Source organism: Triticum urartu, chromosome 5 (assembly GCF_003073215.2).
Source record: "Triticum urartu cultivar G1812 chromosome 5, Tu2.1, whole genome shotgun sequence".
Taxonomy (NCBI): Eukaryota; Viridiplantae; Streptophyta; class Magnoliopsida; order Poales; family Poaceae; genus Triticum; species Triticum urartu.
Window position 1 is genome coordinate 254,133,502 of NC_053026.1, and position 10,931 is coordinate 254,144,432.

Here is a 10,931-nt window from a genome sequence, read left to right on the forward strand (position 1 = left end):
GGTTCTAGTATCCCCAAGACGCGACAAGCTCAGTTATGTTCTCCAGATCCACTTTGATTCCTCCAACAATGAAGCTGAGTACGAAGCACTTCTCTACCGGTTGTATATGGCCATTTCACTCGACATCCGTCGCCTGATGGTATACGACGACTCAGACTTGGTGGTCAATCAAGTGATGAAAAAATGGGATGTCCAGAGCCCTGCCATGACTGGGTACTGTAATGTAGTAAGGAAGTTGGAGAAGAAGTTTGAAGGGTTAGAGCTCCATCATGTTCCTCGACTCAAGAATCAAGCAGCTGATGACCTGGCAAAAATAGGTTCCACTTGAAAGTCTATTCCCAGTAATGTGTTCTTGGAGCATCTCCACACCCCATCAGTGCAAGAAGATCCCTTTACAGAGGAGCCCCCGCAACCAATAAGTGCTACCAATCTGACTGAAGTTGAAATACCAGCAGTAGTTGACTTGATCATGGAGGTTCTAGTAATCACTCCCGACTGGACAGTGCCATATATTGCATATCTGCTCAGGCAGGAGCTCCCAGAGGATGAGGATGAGGCCCGCTAGATAGTCCGCAGATCCAAAGCCTTCATGGTAGTAAGTGGACAACTTTTCAGAGAGAGTGTTATCGGAGTAGCTCAGCGATGCATCTCTCCAGAAGAAGGTCGACTGATCTTAAACGAGATCCACTCGGGGACCTGTGGTCACCACGTGTCCTCTCGGACCATCGTGGCGAAAGCATACCGAGCTAGATTCTACTGGCCGTGAGCAAATGAAATGGCTAAGGAGAGAGTCGAGAAATGCGAAGGGTGCCAGTTTTACTCGAACATGTCCCGTACGCCCGCATAGGCCTTGAAGACTATTCCGCTCGTCTAGCCATTTGCTGTTTGGGGACTGGACATGGTTGGACCCCTGAGAACTGGCAGAAGTGGCTTCACCCATCTACTCGTAGCAGTCGACAAGTTCACTAAGTGAATTGAAGCCAAACCCATCAAGAACCTCGACCCAAGCACAGCCATCAATTTCATCAGAGAGTCAATATTCCGATATGGAGTTCCTCACAACATCATCATGAATAACGGCTCAAACTTTGATTCCGATGAGTTCAGAGCTTTCTGTGCTTCCCAAGGCACTCGGGTCGACTATGCATCCGTTGTGCACCCGCAGTCGAATGGACAAGCTGAAAGGGCAAATAGTTTGATCCTGCAAGGGCTGAAACCCCGATTGATGCGCGACCTCAAGCATGCAGCTGGAGCTTGGGTAACTGAGTTGCCATCTGTTCTATGGGTATTGAGGACGACCCCTAATCGGTTGACTGGTCGAACCCCTTTCTTCATGGTGTACGGGGCTGAAGCCGTGCTTCCAAGCGATTTACTGCATAATGCTCCACGAGTGGAACTCTTCTCAGAAGCCGAGGCAGAGCAAGCTCGACAGGACGCCGTTGATATGTTGGAAGAAGAATAAGAGATGGCTCTAATCAGGTCAACCATCTATCAACAAGACTTGCATCGATTCCACGCCCGAAATGTCAGAGGTCGAGCATTTCAGGAAGGAGATCTTGTGCTCCGAGTGCACCAGAAACGGCCTCACAAGCTTGCTCCAGCGTGGGAAAGTCCCTTCATCATCACCAAGGTGCTCCACAACGGGGCGTATCACCTTTATAATGTGGCCAAGAAAGAAGACGAGCCGCGCTCTTGGAACGCGGATCTGCTCCATCGTTTTTATACCTGAAACACTCGGATCGTCGAGGTGTAATAAAAGTACTTTTTCTGATTGTTTATCAAAGACATGATTTTCGCAGTATCCTAATGATTGTTTTTCGCATAAACATGTGTCCAAATCCCCTAGTGGGTGGCTTAGCTGCGAACCTGATTCGCCTAAGTTTCAATAACACTCCGAGTGAAGAGCAACCCTCTCACTCGGGGGCTTAGCCACGAACCTGATTCGGCTAAGTTTCAAAAACACTCTAAGTGAAGTGCAATCCTCTCACTCGGGGGCTTAGCCGCGAACCTGATTTGCCTACGTTAAAACACACCCCAAGTGAAGAGCAACCCTCTCACTCGGGGGCTTAGCCGCAAACCTGATTCGCCTAAGTTAAAACACACCCCGAGTGAAGAGCAATCCTCTCACTCGGGGGCTTAGCCACGAACCTAATTCGCCTAAGTTAAAAAAACACTCCGAGTGAAGAGCAATCCTCTCACTCGGGGACTTAGCCGCGAACCCGATTCACCTAAGTTTCAAAAACACTCCGAGTAAAGAGCAATCCTCTCACTCGGGGGCTTAGCCGCGAACCTGATTCGCCTAAGTTAAAACACACTCCGAGTGAAGAGCAATCCTCTCACTCAGGGGCTTAGATGCGACCCCGTACTCGCCTAAGTTAAAAACATTCTCTGAGTGAAGAGCAATCCTCTCACTCAGGGGCTTAGCTACGACTCCGTACTCACCTAAGTTAAAACATTATCCGAGTGAAGAGCAATCCTCTCACTCGGGGGCTTAGATGTGACCCCGTACTCACCTAAGTTAAAAACATTCTCCGAGCGAAGAGAATCCTCTCACTAGGGGGCTTAGCTGCGACCCGGTACTCGCCTAAGTGAAAACATTCTTCGAGTGAAGAGCAACCCTCCCACTCAGAGGCCTTAGCTGTGACCCCGCACTCGCCAAAGTTAAAACATCCTTCGAGGGAAGAGCAATCCTCTCACTTGAAGGGTTAGGTGCGACCTCGTACTCACCTAAGTTTCAACAACACACCGGGTGGAGAGCAAACCTTCCACTCAGAAGGAACAAGGTGCACCCTGAGCTGCGCCACAAGTACAATGTCTGGACGCACTCCGAGCTGTGCCACAAGTACAACATCCAGGTGCACTCTGAGCTACGCCACAAGTACAACATCTACTCTGAGTAAATAGCAATCCTCTCACTCGGGGACTGAGCTGCGATCCCAGATCCGCTTAAGTCAAAAAATCCAAGAAACATTGGAGATAAAGCAATTGCGTTCGAGCAAAACAAACAAGTAAGGAAAAATCCAGAACCTCGAATGGAAGTACTCGGGCGTCAGGCCCAAAAAGAGTTTCAACGATTACAAAATCACTCAGCATTCCGAGGCAAATAAAATCGGGTTATCAAGTCTTTCATTCGGTGGGAGGAGGACTTGCTGGCTCGACAAAGGTGTCCAAGTCAATACCGTCTACGATGCGAGTGGCTCCGTCGATGAAGGTCTCCATGAAAGATCGAAATTGAAGCTTCTTGTTGTTTTCCACCTAAAGAGCTTTCAACTTTTCCTCCTTGGCGTCCTTGCAGTGAACACGAACAAGAGATAGAGCCATGTCAGCACCGCAGCGGGCAGATGACTTCTTCCATGCTTGCACTCGGTCAGGGATGTCATTGAGTCGAGTCATCAGCAACTCAAGATCATTCTGAAACACATCCTCTGGCCACAACTCCTTGTCGATCCGCGACAATTCCACTTTCAGTCGGGCGAGATAATCCAAGACACTAGCAAGGCGGGATTCCAGTCACAGCACGTTCATGGCAACATCATCCTTGATAGGGGAGTTGACGGGGTCCAGTCCTGTCTCAATCCGCCTGGTTTCCTCTTTGAAATTTTGACAGAATTTTGCACGGAGTGAAAAATAGTGAGTTGGCGACAACACGGTGAAGAAGTTTCCTGAACCTAGTGGGGTGAGGAAAAGTACCTTCGAGCATGAGGAACATTGATACATCTCCAACATATCTATAATTTTTGATCGTTCCATGCTAATATATTATCCATTTTGGATGTTTAATGGGCTTTAATATGCACTTATATATCATTTTTGGGACTAACCTATTAACCGAAGGCCCAGGCAAATTGTTGTTTTTTGCCTATTTCAGTGTTTCTCAGAAAAGGAATATCAAACGAAATCCAAACAGAATGAAACCTTCGCGAGGATATTTTTTGGAACAAACGCAATCCAGGAGAGTTGGAGTGGAGGTCAAGGAAGGAACCAGGCGGCCATGAGGTAGGGCGGCGCCCCCCCCACCCGCATGGTCCCCTCGTAGCTCCACCGACCTACTTCTTTCGCCTATATATACTCTTATACCCTGAAAACATCCAGGGGAGCCACAAAACCACTTTTCCATCGCCACAACCTTCTGTACCCATGATATCCCATCTAGGGGTCTTTTCCGACGATCTGCCGGAGGGGGATTCGATCACGGAGGGCTTCTACATCAACACCATAGCCTCTCTAATGATGTGTGAGTAGTTTACCACAGACCTTCGGGTCCATAGTTATTAGCTAGATGGCTTCTTCTCTCTCTTTGGATCTCAATACAAAGTTCTCCTCGATGTTCTTGGAGATCAATTCAATGTAATACTTTTTGCGGTGTGTTTGCCGAGATCCGTTGAATTGTGGGTTTATGATCAAGTTTATCTATGAACAATATTTGATTCTTCTCTGAATTCTTATATGCATGATTTAATATCTTTGCAAGTGATGCAGAGCATCCTACGGACATCACCATGTCAAGAGTCCATTTGGCAAGTGTCACGTGCGACCTCTACTTCACATACACAAAGGTGAATCATATCCTTTACACGTGCTCACTTGACCCCTTCGAGGATGGTATACTACTTGACACTTCTCCCGTGTGCATGCATAGGTATTGTCGGAACGCTGTGGACGACGTGGAGGAGTGCAAGCGCTAAGGAACACCTACACCATCCGCGAGGGAAGCGTGGAAACGAAGACGCAAGAAGAAGAGTTGTCGAACAAGCTCCAGCCACCGGACGACCGGTCGGGTCCGGACGTCCGGCGCCTGAAGATCCACCGGACGACCGGTCCAGAACGGATGACCGGTGTCCCTGCACCCGAGCCAAACGAGCGGACGTCCGACACCACCGGACGACCGGCGACCGGACGACCGGTCCAGACCGGAAATCCGCTACACCAGCATCCGAGCCAGAACGAGCGGACGACCAGCCCCTTCCGGACGTCCGGCAGCCCACGAGCCACCGGACGACCGGTCCCCAGCGGACGTCCGGTACCTGGCTGTGTCCAGTTGCGGGCTGAGGCCCATGTACCCCTTCACTTACCCCTTCGTGGCCCTAGACTATATATACTCCTCCACCTCCACCATTTGAAGGTTAGCGTTGTGATAGCTCATTTGAGAGATAGAGCTACGCTCATCCATTACGGATCTACTCCACGAGAGAGACCGCGGCCCCTCTACGGAGAAGATCCCCTTGGATTCAAGACCCCCTCTTGGGTGGCCCCATCAAGACCTCCTCACGGAGAAGAACCGGTTACCGTGTATCGTCCGTTGTTGACTTTGGATCTTGTATCTCTCTTTGTGTTTCGAGGATCTAGCACATGTGTGATCTATTTCTTGTTGGTTGAGTGTTTCTCTTGTGTTTCCCCTCGTTTTCCCCCTCGTGTTCTTCGTGTTCCTCGTAGGGATCCGCTCCTTTCGTGAAAGATCGGCCATCTAGGGTTCCATCCTACATCATCTTGGTATCATGAGCCACGTTGATCACGATTTCGGAGCCTCCCCCACCGTTTTCTAGTCTAAATTTGTTGATTTCGTCCTAAATTCGAAAATCCCCACCAAAAATAGCCCCAATTTTTTTTGTGATTTGTTGGTTTGATGATGTTTTGTTGATTTTGATCTATGGATTTGCTTGGTTTCGAGTGGATCTAGCATTTCCCCAATTTTCCCCACTTTCCATCCACGAAATCTCATCAATTTTGACCCCAAAATCCCCAAATTCCGCCCAAAATCGCGTCCCAAAACTTGCATCTCGCGTTGACCCAGACCCACCGGACGACCGTCACTTTACCGGACGTCCGGAGACCCAGGAAGCACCGGACGTCCGACCTTACCGGACGACTGGAACCCCTAACCCGAGCAGAATCAGCGGATTTCTGACCCGACCGGATGTCCGGCGGCCGGACGACCGTTTTTTTCCGGACGTCCGCTACCTGTAGATATCAACTTCGCTCAAATTTTGTTTCGGCCATAACTAATTCATCCGAACTCTGATTTTGACGTTCTTTAGCTCGTTTTGAAGCTCTTGACATCCTCCTTCCCACAAAAATACAACCAACATCTTTTGACTCCATCAAATTTTGACAATTTTGGCATCTTTGCCTAGGGCTTCCACCACATCATCCGCTACACCACCACCGACTTCCGCAACCTAACCAATTTTGTTCCCCATCACATTAGTGGTTGCTTGAGGAGTGATTTGAGTCTCCTAAGGTGTCTAGGCTACTTAGGGACGGTTGCTTCTTCATCAACCACCACCACCAATTCCGCATAGGCTTGACCACTATACACTTCCGCCACCTCAACTTAACCCAATTTTGTTTGTGTTGTGAGTTGTGTCTCCTAAGGTGTTTCGGCTACTTAGGGACCGTGCTTTCAACTCCGACACCGTGTATAGTCCACCACCATAACCTCCACTTCCGCATTGCCTAGTGCAACACCACCGCATTCCGCTACCACCATTTGACGTTTGAGATTTTGAGTTCGCGGTTTTTCCGTTTCCTAAGGTGTTTCGGCTACTTAGGGACGAGTCTCCATCATCTTGATATCTCCATCAAGATCACCGCTACTCATCATCACCGCGGACAGTAACCTCCATATCATCTTGGTATCGGGGTACCCCTCCATTGTACATTCCCCTTGCAATTGCATTGATAACCCCTAGCCCATTTTGCGTCACTTGCCTATCGAGACTAGCCATTTGAGTATTGCCGGCAACATTACTTGTGCACATTAGTGATCATCGAGCTACACCTCCCATTGCATACATACCATACCATAGGTATTATCTTGTTATCATATCATCTCGTGTTCCTCAAGTTTGTTCCCGCATATACACAATAGCTATCTTGGTTTGTGCATTGTGCAAAAGTGGCCATACAAAAAAAAGAGAATAAATATTTTAAGCAAAGAAAAAGAGTGAACAAAGAGCTTGTAAGCAAGTGCCATAGCATCATACCACATTGTCATATAAGATCATCTTGGATCATAACACCGGGAACCATACATACATAGCATACTTGGGATAGAAAGTTATCCATTCTGCATCTTATAGGTTGTGCACAAGTGTCGTATCCGCCTATTGAGCAATCGTGCTAGCGTCTCTCTTGAGTTGTGCAACACGAGCGTTTTTCGTGGATTCCACATTTTGTGCTCATCCTTGGTTGCACGACCCCATTTATCTATCCGTGTGTGTGTTTCCGTGTGCCACATATTGCTATTGGTCTACTTGTTACACTTGCGAATTTGTGAATCTCTTTCAACATTATTGACTCTTGCTAACATTTTACATCAATTTTTTGTGCCACTATCCTCACCGAGCTCCACCATAAGCCTTACTTGTGTAGGTGTGAGAAACCGACAAGAATTGGTACCAATTGTGCTATTTCCTTGTCCACATTGGAGTGATCATTGATCCACTTTCAACTTCGGTCAAGGTACATTTGGTATTCGTTCTTCTCTTTCTCCACTCATATTGGCTCGAATCTTGTGATGGATAGGCAAGGCATTTCATCTCCGGTCTTCCACAACAACGACGGCGTGTACAACTACATCAACAACAAGCTTTCCGCACAAAAGGAGGAGCAAGATGCAAGGATGGAGGAGATTCGGACCTTGTTGATCAACCGTTCTTCCCCTTCATCATCCTCAAGGCGGCGACATTCAAGTCAGAAGTCTTCGAAGCGCAAAAATGATGCAAGCGCAAGTCGTCCTCGTCCACATCTCCATGGAGACCACCATCACGTTTGTGATCCACCTCGTCATGAAGGGCAAGTCACCTCCAAGCAACATGTGCAAGACGACGATGAACGACATCTACATCGAGCTCAAGCACGACAGCGACAACATCATCATGAAGATGCTCGAGATGCGCCTACCTACAAGTCGCAACAAGCCCTACTTCACGCCAAGTCCAAACTTCATGACCACAAGAGAAGACCGCGAGACAAGCACCACCAAGACGGAGCTACGGCTACACCAACTACTTTGGCATCTTCGCCTAGCGACTTCAAGGCATCTTCGCCTTCGGATATATGGCATCTTCGCCAACAAGCACCTCAAGACTACGCTCAAGAGAATCTCCCCAAGCTACTTCCACGAGCTACTACGACCTCGAAATTGACCACGCGATTCCTTTCTATGGGACTCAAGAACCCGAGGAGTATCTCGAGTGGGAGCGTTTGATGGACGACTACCTCAAGCTACATCAAGTCCCTCCCGAGGATCAAGTGAAGTGCGCCACAAGGAACTTCCACGACTACGCATCCACATGGTGGCTTCACACACCTTCGGAGAGCTACGACATGAGTTGGCCCAAGACGAAGAGAGCTTTGCAGCGAGAGTTTGTGCCTCCAACCTACACGGAACAACTTCAACGCCAATTGGAGAACACTATCCAAGGATCCAAGTCCTTCGACAAGTACTTCAAGGAGATGAAGATTGCCTTGCGACGAGCCGGCGTGGACGACCTGTAACATCCCAAATTTTCAATTTGGAATGTTATACATTAGGTCATCATGCATATCATATTTTATTTTGTTTTTGGGTTTGATCCTAGAAAATCCTAAGCAACTCAAGGACCCACGGAGAGAGTTGGGGATTTCGTTATTTACATATTTGAGTTTTCTCAAATTATGTAAACAGGATCATTTGATTTTATTTATTTTATCATCAATTATTTCTATTACAAAAATATGAGAGAGGGAATAAAATGAATTTCCCAAAATATAGAAATATTGAGGATTTAATAAAAAATCAAATAAGATTTATTTCGGAGTTTTTGGTATTTTTATTTGAATTTAGGAAAAATGCGCGTTTTTCACAGTTGTAGTTTGGGCCCAGATAAATGTTCACTTTATCGGGCTTAATTTTAGAAATCCGGAAAAATTTATTTCGTGATTTTTGGAGTCCATTTAGTATTTCTTTTTATTTTTATTCCGAGCGAAATTATTAAAAAAAACGCGGAACCGACTTCGGGCCCGAGGCCCGAGCCGAGCCAGCCCACCACCGCCGCCTGAACCATAGCCGCCGCTGCCGCCCCGCCGTTGCCGCCGGAGCAGCGCGCCGCCCGAGGTTCGCTGCCGCCCTGTTTTCCGTGCCATTTTTTTCGACGGCACCGACTCGGAAGCAGATAGTAGCGATGATGACTATGTTGATGAAGCAGGAGCAGATATCATGGAGTCTACAACCGTAGAATATTTCTAGTAGACCACCTCATCAGTAGTAGTAGTCCACCATGTAAATATAGTAGTCCGAGCACTTTGCGATAGTTAGATCGATTGTATGCCTTTGTTTGACTGACTGAAGTGAATTGTGTGCTTTTGCCTCATGTGCATATGGGTAGTGTTTTCTCTTTAGACCCCCTCTATTCTTATATCTCGTCTTTTCTAAAACCCTCAGATGCCTCCGAGACGTGACCCCGGATTTGCCTTTCCGCCGGAGCTCACCCAGTTGATCCAACAGCAGAACACCTTGATGCAGTTGCTAGTTCAGAATCAGAATCAGGGGAACAACAACAACACCCCACCACCACCACCACCACCACCTGTTGACCACTTAGCCCGTTTTCTTAGGCTAAATCCGCCGGTGTTTTCCAGTAGCACCGAGCCGATAGTAGCAGATGATTGGCTCCGCAAGATAGCTAGGGAGTTGACCACAGCAGGATGCACAGATGCGGAGAAGGTTAAGTTTGCCGCACATCAGTTAGAAGGACCCGCAACATCCTGGTGGGAGAATTTCACAGCCACCTTCCCAGTCGACACTGTCACATGGGACCAGTTTCAGCAGGCTTTCCGTACTGCCCATGTTTCAGCAGGAGCAATGGCCATGAAGAAGCGTGAGTTTCATAACTTGCGCCAAGGAGGACGGACAGTTGGCCAGTATGTGGAGGAGTTTAGTAAGCTAGCACGTTATGCCCCAGATGACGTTGCTACAGATGCAGCTAAGCAGGAGAAATTCCTAGAAGGACTGAATGATGAGTTGAGTATGTAGTTGATGGTAGCCACCTTCAACAACTACCAGGAGTTGGTAGACCGTGCTCTTATGATTGAAGGGAAGCAGCAGCAAATTGAGAACTGCAAGAGGAAGTATGGACAAGGAAAGTATAATTCAGGAGCTCAGCAGAAGCCACGTTTTACCCCTAGACCGGGAGGCCATTTTCAGCATACCCATGGAGTAGGTAGCTCGCACAATCACAATGGCACCAAGAATGGTAATGGGAATGGAGGAAGCAACGGACAGAACCGCAACACCCCATCCACCCCAGCCAAGAAGGACTTGAGCCACATCACTTGCTATAAGTGTTCGAAGCCAGGACATTATGCCAATGAATGTCCTGAAGGCCAAAATGGCAATGGAAGTTCTGGGAAGAAGCCGAACCCTTTCAACAGGGGACAGATGAACCACGTTAGCCTGGAGGAGGTTGAAGTTCAGCCCGATGCAGTAATAGGTAAGTTTTTGGTTAAGTCATTTACTGCACTCGTTCTTTTTGATACTGGTGCATCGCATTCATACATCTCAAGGGGATTTGTGGATAAGTATAACCTACCAACCCAAGCCCTTAGGTCACCCATGTTAGTAACCTCGCCAGGAGCAGAATATGTGGCTAGTCTATGGTGTGATCGGTTACCATTAAGGATTGGTAACTATGTTTTTTCCCTCAAACCTAATAGTATTGGAATCTCAAGGATTGGATGTGATATTAGGCATGGATTGGTTATCAAAGTATGAAGGGAATATTGAGTGTGCTAGTAAGTCAATTTTGCTTACCACACCAGAAGGGAGAAGGATCAAGTATGTATCCCGGCATGTACCAAAGAGGACACAAGTAAATTGCCTAACAGGAGTTGTGCAGGAGGAAGTACCAGTGGTAAAGGATTTTCCTGACGTATTTCCCGAGGAGTTGCCA